This window comes from Suncus etruscus, chromosome 18 (genome assembly GCF_024139225.1).
Source record: "Suncus etruscus isolate mSunEtr1 chromosome 18, mSunEtr1.pri.cur, whole genome shotgun sequence".
Classification (NCBI taxonomy): domain Eukaryota; kingdom Metazoa; phylum Chordata; class Mammalia; order Eulipotyphla; family Soricidae; genus Suncus; species Suncus etruscus.
Genome location: NC_064865.1, coordinates 26,052,534 through 26,063,048, shown reverse-complemented (window position 1 = coordinate 26,063,048; position 10,515 = coordinate 26,052,534). Strand labels below are relative to the sequence as shown.

At 38.0% G+C, this 10,515-nt stretch overlaps 1 non-coding gene across 1 annotated transcript; it reads left to right on the top strand.

The window, feature by feature from the left end:
• The first annotated feature begins 791 nt into the window (after nt 1-791).
• On the top strand, nt 792-898 carry LOC125996691 (U6 spliceosomal RNA). Its single transcript, XR_007491373.1, has one exon. It is a non-coding gene; the product is annotated as a U6 spliceosomal RNA (small nuclear RNA).
• Nucleotides 899-10,515: the final 9,617 nt, after the last annotated feature.

Sequence of the window (10,515 nt, the reverse complement as noted above, 5' to 3'; positions counted from 1 at the left end):
TCTGGCTGTCACCTAGAAAATGTATTTGTGCTCATCTCATCTCTAACAAATGCATCATTCTTTTAATTATAAGATTTCAGAAGCTATTTGTTAATTAAACTACATCAAAGTTGTCATCATCTTACCCTATCCCTCACCTTGTTGAGTAGTTTTAAAAGAGCCCTCTGTCCTTGATAAGCAAAGGGATACATCCCCACCCCACCCCCACCAAAAAGTCGCTCCTCAAAACCTCTCAGTAAGAATGTGGCTGTCAAGTCTCAGAAAGTATTTGGCTATGGAAAAGGTTAATGAAAGTGGGTTATTTATAGTCTTTCTGTAATTACGGCAAAGGCAACTGAAACCTATATGCTGAGCTTATAGCATTATAAAGAACTTCACTCCACTTAGGCAACTGACATTTTGAATTCCTTTCCCCAAGTCATATGTGAGGTTTCCATTGATTCAGATTTTATGTTAGGTATTTGATAGGTGGTTTGCCTAAAAGAACACCCCTATGATAAATAAGTCAAAGGAAGTTTTTAAAAGGAATAAATACATTTTAAATTAAATACTTTTAAAAATAATTGTTAAATGTGTTAATTAAACTGCATATATTCATTATTACTAATAACTATTAAAATAAATTTAAAATATATTTTAAAATGGTATGGCAATGGAAGAGGTTCTTCTGATTTCATTTGTTCTGTCATAAAATTTCTAAGAAATGGGGGAAATCTCAGAATGTACTAACAATATGTTGGTATTAAATATTCAGGCTTGGCTGAATTAAGCTAGTAAGAAATATTAATGAGATGCTCACTTCGGCAGCACATATACTAAAATTGGAATAATACAGAGAAGATTAGCATGGTCCCTGCGCAAGGGTGACATGCAAATTTGTGAAGTGTTCCATATTTTTAAGTATTAATACCCCCCCAAAATATTAATGAGTCTTGATCATAAATAAGGATCCTGATCATGTGAGTCAAGTTGGGCTTTAGAAGGATAAAACTGTGGATGTAATGGGCCTTAGAAATTAAAATAGAGGAAAGAGGAAGGCTGGAGGAAGGTGTTTGTACAAAGAGGCAAAAATGCATAAGCAAATAACATTGCACTGGGGATGTGAATTTTCCTTATTTTGAAAAGATACTTGCAGGTAACAGCATGATGACATAACAGTGACATAGAGAAATGTTTATTAATTGATATAGCATGTGATTCTAAATATTTAGGGTATGCTCACTGAGCCAGCAAGAAAGGAACAAATAAACATTTTTAAATTTTAATATATTTTATAATGCTTAAATTCATTCAAGATACTATATATTAAGACTCTAATCGATATTGATGACAAATAAGTTTGTTCTTGAGTTTAATAAAGGAATTTGGAGAAAAAGAAGTGGGAGATATTTTGTTATTAATGGTATGTGTGACCTCCTCAAATGGAGCAATTGACTCAAAGTTTGATCAGGCTCTTTTGCATAATATCATAGGATTAGAATGATGTCACTCTCAATTCTCACTTCTCCAGGAACTCAATGATAAGACAGAAATGTAATCTTTCCCTGCCCACTGCTTCACTCACCTTTGATCCCCTGATTGTCTCACTGTTCTTCCTAGTCTGCTTTTTATGTGCCAGCTGATAATTGTTTCCTTTATGATTAAGTTCTGTTTAAAAATCAAGTTTCTGTATCTTCATATTTCTATGCTGCCTAGTAAAAAAAAAAACCTGCAGAAAGTATTTAGTTGTAGAAAGGTACTGTGAAAATAACTCCATATAACATAGTTATTTTATTTTTATATATCTTATAACCTTGAATTACATTGAGCTAGTTAAGTTTTAACTTTTATGTTATTAAATGCACACACACAATTCTAGGTCTGGAAGATAGTCCAAGTCTTAAGAAACATGCTTGAGCAAGAACCCTCAGACCCGTCTCCAGGTCCAGTGTACAATGGACATCACCAGGAATAGCCTCTAGCTGCAGAACTAGGCCAGAGAAATAGTACAGCAAGTATAGTGCATGTTTTGCACTCAGTTGACCCAGTTTGATTCCTGGCATCCCATATAGAACCCAGAAGTTATTCCTGAGTACAGAGCCAGAAGTAACCACTGAGCACTGCTTACTCCCCCCCCCCCGAAAGAAAACCCACCAGAAATATAATTTCATTAAAACTTTCTTCTGAGTGTTTTGCTTAAAATAAAGCTAAGGCAGTAAGTAGTTTGTATTTTTCAAGAAACATAGCCTCCTACCACTTAAAAGGAAAATAAAAGAAGGAATTGTATTCTATTGAAATCCCAAGCCTCCAATTTTGCCTGCTAGCAACTTCTAAAGAGTTGTTAGAGGATGCTCAGCAATGGCCCTAGATAATTCTTCTGAAGAAAATGTTGTGCCTGGAAATGCACCACCAGTTTCAAATTTCAGTGACCTTTCTTGGGATGCAATGGATAAGAGTAATTATGGAGTTACTTTTCTTTCCACTGATCCCTATGCTTCCTATCATTATCCAGTTCCTTTTAATTCCTTTCTATAGCACGTGCAATTGGAATTGACTATAAATAGAGGTAATTCTGAAGATTTGTGAAAGAAAGAACTAATTAATCACCAAGCTCCATCTGAAATTGGCAATAGGAGTTGCCTTTGAGAAGCTAAAAACTTTTTCCCTTCCAAATTTGTGTTCATTCCTGTACTAACTGGAGCTGTCACATGCTCTTCCTTCAACCCAACACGTGCTGTTGAGTAATGGCCCACTACCTTGCCTGTGCTGAGAGAGGATGAAAATCAGGAATGCACAAAAGCATCTCCTTAATAGGTGGCACCACTCACTGCTTCAAGGCTTTGCCTCAATCCAACTTGTTTCCCTTAGCCATGATGCACTAAACCTTAGTCTTGCTTTTTTATATGTGTTTCTTTTTGAAAAAGGAAAGAGCTGTGTCATCAAGATGTTTGTTAATATGGCATTTATTTCAACCAAAAATCAGTTGATATTTTCTGAAATAGGAGCAATGATAGTACAGCAGGTCAGGTGTTTGACATGCAAGGGTTTGATTCCTGGACCCCTGAACACCTGAGCCAGGAGTAATCCCTGAGCATTGTCAGATATGGCCTTAAAACAATAAACAAAATCAGATTATATCTTCAAGGAAATGGATTTCAAAGAGAGAAATATAGAATAATATTCCATGTAAAAATTTTTGTTCACTGACTATAAAAATGGGAATTACATATATATGATGGGATACAGACCCTGAAGCATGGAAAATTGCTACATGGAAATTCAGATTTCTACATGAAAAAATTGAACCTATTTTGTTTGGGGTCCTGCTGCAAAAATAGGAGTCCAGTGAAATACAAAACTTAACTGTTAAAAGACCAGAAATATAGTCAGGGTTCAGGCAAGGTCAAATTAAATAGTCAAAGCATGGACAAATGGAAGAGATGTGTCAGAGCTAGTTTAAGTTCAGCTGTTTGAGCTGTATGCCTTGCATACAGCTGAACATAATTTTATCCATAGCACTACATAATACCCCAAGCACCTCTATAAGCAACCTCTGAACAGAGAATCCCCAGCACCAAAACTGAAAAATAAAAGAAAGGAAAAACACCAGAAATTCACATTTTATTCTTTATCACAACTCTTGTGAACCTGAGACTGCCCCACAAGGAACTGCTAATTTTTTGCAACTTTACAAATTTCCTACAGAGTGTGTGAGAAATATGCTAAAGCAATGGCACAGAATCAACTTTTATTACTCAGAAATAAAAAAAAATACCTCAATTATATATGTGTGTATATGTGTGTACATATAGGTGTATATCAGAGGTCTCAAACTTGCGGTCCGCGGGCTGTTTGTGACCCTCCATACATTTTGTGGCCTGCGGCCAGCCTTCAAATATCGCAGTATTTGCGATTATTTGCTTACCGAATAATCGCAATAAAAATCGCATTAGTAAGAAAAAAACCGCATTAAACATTCGCATATCCAGAGCAGTTCCGTTCAGGGTATGCAAATGTTTAATGCGATTTGTTGTGATTTTTTTCTTACTAATGTGGTTTTTTTATTGCAAATATTTGGTAAGTGAATAATCACGAATACTTTGCGCCTAGTGCAGACTTCATTTCCGCTGCTCCTGCCCACTGTTCCTTGCATTATTGGAGGCCTAGGGGAGAGCAGGGAGAGAAGTTTATTACAGAATTAGATTTTGTCATACCTTCATCATGACTTCATCAAAGCCTGCGGTGAAGAGAAAGATTGATGATGAGCACAGACAATTTCAGGAAAAGTGGGAGATGCAGTATTTCTTTGTTGAGCACAGGGCATCCCCACATGTCTTATTTGCTCAGAGAAAGTTGCAGTGCACAAGGAATACAACTTGAAACACCATTATTCAACTAAACACGTTGAGGAATGTGCAAAATATCAAGGAAATGAGAGAGCCAAATGGGTTGCCAGTCTTAAAACATGTCTAATGAGGCAACAAGATTTCTTCAAGAAAGCAACCAAAGAGAATGTTGCATCAGTTGAAGCTAGTTACATGGTTAGTGAGGTTGCTAAGGCAGGGAAATTATTCACAGAAGGAGAGTTTGTTAAAAAAAAAAAAAAAAAAAGCATGTTACAGGCTACAAGTATTATCTGTCCAGAAAAGTAAGGTCAGTTTAGCAAAATCAGCCTTTCTGCCAACACTGTAGCAGAGTGCATTTCTGACATGTCAAGTGACATTTATCATCAACTGTGTGAGAAAGCCAAATGTTTTGATGCATACTCAGTTGCTCTTGATGAGGGCACAGATATAACAGACACTGCGCAGCTCACAATTTATGTCCGTGGTGTTGATTGCAATTTTGAATTGACAGAGGAGCTGCTCACAATAATTCCAATGCATGGCCAGACCACCGCTAATAAGATAGTTCAGCATCTGTGTGATGCCATTGAGAATGCAGGTTTGCCATGGAAGAGGTTTGTTGGAATAATAACCAATGGAGCTACATTGATGACAGGGAGGAAAAATGGACTGGTAGCACTTGTTCAAAAAAAAAAAACTTGAAGAGGAGGGTGTAGAGAAGGCCATTGCTCTTCACTGCATTATCCATCAGCAGCCCTTTTCAGTAAATGCCTGCTATGTAACAATGTGATGTCTGTTGTTGTGAAATGCATCAACCAAATCAGATCCAGGGGCTTAAAGCACAGGAGGTTCCGTGCTTTTTTAGAGGAAATGGAGTCAGAATATGGAGGTGTGCTCTATTTCACTGAGGTACGTTGGCTCAGCAGGGGAAATGTCCTGAAAAGATTTTTTGAGTTGAGAGAAGAAGTGAAAGCCTTCATGGAGAAGGATGGGAATGCTGTTTCTGAACTGAGTGATCACAAATGGCTCATAGACTTAGCTTTTCTTGTTGACATCACACATAAGCTGAATGTACTAAACAAGATGTTACAAGGCCCGGGGCAGCTTATCACTGCTGCCTATGACAACAAGAGAGCATTCTTCACAAAACTTGTGTTATGGAAATCTCAAGTCTCTCAGACAAACCTTTGCCATTTCCCAGCATGCAAGGAACTTGTGGATGCAGGCATACCATTCAGTGGTGAGAAATATGTTGATGCTATTTTTAAGCTAGAGAAGGAATTTGATCACAGATTTGCAGACTTCAAAAATCACAGAGCCACTTTCCAAATTTTTCTGGACCCCTTTTCCTTTGATGTGCAAGATGGCCCTCCTGTGCTTCAAATGGAGCTCATTGACCTGCAATGCAACTCTGATCTCAAAGCCAAGTTCAGGGAGATTAATGGAAAAGCAGACATGCATGGGCAATTTTTGAGAGAATTGCCCCCAGCTTCCCTGAGCTTTCCCGAATGTTCAAGCACACCATGTGCCTTTTTGGGAGCACATATTTGTGTGAAAAGTTATTCTCCACATTGAACTTCAATAAGTCAAAGTACAGGTCTAGACTTAATGATGATCATCTTCAAGCCATACTGAGGGTCTCAACTCCTTCCTCTCTAAAGCCAAATGTGGTTCAGATTTGTGAGAAGAAGTGCTGTCTAGTCTCTCGCAGCAAGGAATAGGCAAAAGATGCCATGTTCAAAAGAACTGTTTATGATCTTCATTCAATGTTCTATTCATGTTCAGAAGAATAATTAAAACTGTTAATGATGACATTTGAGGACTTTTTTGTGGTGAAATTCCTTATGCGGCTCTACCTCACCCCGACTTTGCCTCCTGTGGCCCCCAGGTAAATTGAGTTTGAGACCCCTGGTATATATCCTTATGGCCTTGTACTTCCAGTACTGCATCATACTAATTGCATTTTATTGGCCACATTAGCTAAATCCTCTAATCCCTAGTTTCCTGATATGCTGAATGTTCCAGCAATCCATGGAAAATGGTTTTCTTGTCAGTGAAACAAGTCTACATTTTTCTCTTTCTCTGTCCCAGATGCTTCCTTAATGCTGTGTAATCTACAGGTAATCAAGGCAGGCTTTTCAGGGTGACATATTCCTCCCTTTCTTTTCTCATTTCTTTCATTGTTGTGACATATTCCTCCCTTTCTTTTCTCATTTCTTTCATTATTGTGCTGGTTACTGGTTAACAACCATCTGGAGGATGGGGGAGTAGGAACACCCTCACTGGTAGCACTTGCCAATTTCTGTGTTGTAAATATTTCCACTAAGGCCGATGTAGAGCAGCTCACAACATTCCTGAAATTTTGACAATCATCTCTTGTAACAAACTAAACTAAAAGTAGAACAAACTAAAATTCCAATACATCACTGCTTCTTCCATTCATAAAACAGTTTTAAAGTGTGTCTTTTCAATGTCATGTAGGCACTTTCAAACTTCACATTCATAATCCCTAGCTTAAGATTGTAGAGAGGTTTTGACGGGAAATTCAGAAAGGCAGTACAGCATATTTATCATATTTTAGTGCAAAAGCCCTGGGGCAACACTCAAAATGAAACACCTTAATATTTCTTCTGGTAAATGAATAAGAAATTCATACTGAATTTGGGGTTTTTCTTTCTTTTCTTTTTTTTAGTTTTAAGGTCATATTAGTGGCACTCAGGAGTTATTCCTGGTTCTACATTCAGAAATAACTCCTGGCAGGCTCAGTTGACCATATAGGATGCTAAAGATGGATCCCAGGTACAAAGCAAATGCCCTACCTTTGTTCTCTTTCTCCGGCCCCACATACTGACTTTTTAAAACTATCAATAGTCTCTAAATATTACAGAGTTGCTGTGTTGTTTGTTTGAGGAATGTGGGTAGCTACACCTGATGGTGCTGAAGGACAATTCCATACTCTGTACTTGGAGGTGACTCCCAGTTTATTGAGGGACCAGTGGTGATATAGAACTCAGGCCTCAACTTTTTCAACTCTTTCTTCAGCCCCTAAAGGTAAGTTTTTCTAAATCGTTTCTATTGAGTTACCAGGATTAGCAATACTATTAGTTACATTTTTATGCATACAGAGGTGAGCTTTGTTGTTTTGTTTTGTTTAAGACCTCCCTGGTGGTGCTCAGGGCTTCATCCTGGCTCTTTGCTTCGGGATCACCCTTGGCAAGGCTCAGAGGACCATAAATAATAATGTGAGATTGAACCCTTACAGTCACTTATAATGCAAAAGCCCCACAAACCTCCCAAAGTGAGATTTTATTGTAAAATAAATCTAAGGACAAACTTTGATACAAATGATTTATTTAACTTTCCATTTGTGGGCCAGAGTTATATTACAGTGAGTTCATATTTGCCCCGCACAAGGCTGACTCTGGTTTGATACTTGGCACCCACATGGCCCCCAGCTCCACCAAGAGTAATTCCTGAGTCTCACTGGGGGGTAGTGCAGGTGGCAGATGAGGCACATAGAATCTCACCCTGCACTCACAAGCCTCAGTAATACCTGGCACCAAAGAAGACAACTTTGGGCATACCCCCCTTTTATCAAATGGAGAAAATATGCCTTGTTGTATATTTGAATAAGATACATTGAATGTTAAATAAGAAAATGCAGACTATCAAAGGCAATAAATAGTACTGGGAATTGACCTCCATTACCGAGCTTACCAAAGGGGTTGTGGCATTAGAAGACTGCATGCATGAAACCCATATCATGAGCAGTATTATAAATCAGTGTACATCCAAAATTTGAGAAAAGGAAATGTACTCAATATGAAGTTGGGATGTAGAACTTGCTTTCAAAACCATTAGCAATCATTACTATGCCTACAAGTTGTAATTATTGCTTGCACCCTGCAATTTGCAACAATAAGAGATATAGAAGAAGAAAGAGAACAAAAAGAGGGTTCTGTCACCTGCTTATTGTTAAAAGTAATTAAAATTGATTGGTTTTTATGGGTACATTTTATTTCATTTCCCTCCCACTTATAATTTGAACCATAGCATTCATTGCACTGAATTCTTAGAAGAGGGGATATAATTTCTCTCAATTTTTCCTCATGCTGTTAATCACATGTATTTAATAAAAGAGAAGAAGGTAAAGGAAGAGAGGAGGAGAGGAAAGAAGCCAACAATTTCCTCTTCTTAATTTTTGTCTGAAAAGTTGTTCATAAATAATTGTGGGTGACAGAAAAGAGCAAACTGGTGGTCTGAAAGAAGAACATATCTTACAGGAATGTTAGTTTGGCCAAAGGAGTCTTAAAGAAAATGGAATTGGGTGGGGGGCTAGAGAGATAGAACAGTGGACAGTGTGCTTACCTTGAACAGGTTCAATCTTTGACACTACATATGGTCCCCAGATTAATACCAGGAATGAACCCTAAGCAAAGAGCAGAAGTATACTTAAGCAGTGAAGTGTGTGCTCCAAAAGACCTCCCAAAAATAAACTTGGGTTCAAGACAGAGAAATGGTAAGCAGGAGGTAAAGTATTTGGCTTGCATGCAACTCAACCCAGCTTGAACCCCCATTATTACATATGGCTCTTTGAGCACTGCCAATGGTCAATCCTGAGCACAAAGTTTAGACTAAGACCTGAGCCCTGTTAGTCATGGCCAAAAAAGCAAAGATGCTCAAATCCATGTGCCTTAAGTGTTTCCCACATGCTCACAACACTGAACTGTTGCATAACTCTTTTTATTCTTCTGTCCCTAGAAACAGTTAAAATTGTAGATGCCCAATCAAAAAGGATGATTCTCAGTACTCAGCACTGCTGGATTTTAGGATGGAACAACCCTTAGTCATGCAGAACTGGTCAGCATTACAGAAAGTTTAGCAACCACCAAAAATGCCACCTTTCCCACATTTTCTTTTTTTCTTTTTTTTTCAGTAATTATTTTGCTTTATTAGCAAATTAACAGATGCTTTTCTTTTTTTTATTTAACCAACTTTATACATACATGATTGTATTTGGGTTTCAGTCATGTAAAAAACACCACCCATCACCAGTGCAACATTCCCATCACCAATGTCCCAAATCTCCCTCCTCCCCACCCAACCCTCGCCTGTACTCTAGACAGGCTTTCTATTTCCCTTGTACAATCTCATTATTAGGATAGTTCAAAACGTAGTTATTTCTCTAACTAAAATCACCCCTGTTTGCGGTGAGCTTCATGAGGTGAGCTGTAACTTCCAGCTCTTTTCTCTTTTGTGTCTGAAAGTTATTATTGCAAGAATGTCTTTCATTTTTCTTAAAACCCATAGATAAGTGAGACCATTCTGCATCTTTTTCTCTCTCTCTCTGATTTATTTCACTCAGCATAATAAATTCCATATACATCCATGTATAGGAAAATTTTATGACTTCATGTCTCCTGACAGCTGCATAATATTCCATTGTGTATATGTACACAGTTTCTTTAGCCATTTATCTGTTGAAGGGTATCTTGGCTGTTTCCAGAGCTTGCTATGGTAAATAGTGCTGCAATGAATTAGGTGTAAGGAAGGGATTTTTGTATTGTATTTTTGTGTTCCTAGAGTATATTCCTAGGAGTGGTATAGCTGGGTCGTATGGGAGCTCGATTTCCAGTTTTTGGAGGAATCTCCATATTGCTTTCCATAAAGGTTGAACTAGACGGCATTCCCACCAACAGTGGATAAGAGTTCCTTTCTCTCCACGTCCCTGCCAACACTGCTTGTTCTCATTCTTTGTGATATGTGCCAATCTCTGGGGTGTGAGGTGGTAACCTCATAGTTGTTTTGATTTGCATCTCCCTGATGATTAGTGATGTGGAGCATTTTTTTCATGTGTCTTTTGGCCATATGTATTTCTTCTTTGTCAAAGTGTCTGTTCATTTCTTCTCCCCATTTTTTTGATGGGATTAGATGTTTTTTTCTTATAAATTTCTGTCAGTGCCTTGTATATTTTGGAGATTAACCCCTTATCTGGTGGGTGAATAGTTTCTCCCACTCAGTGGGGGGCTCTTGTATTCTGGGCGCTATTTCTTTTGAGGTGCAGAAGCTTCTCAGTTTAATATATTCCCATCTGTTAATCTCTGCTTTCACTTGCTTGGACAGTGCAGTTTCTTCTTTGGAGATGCCTTTAGTCTCAATGTCCTGGAGTGTTTTACCTACGTGTTGTTCT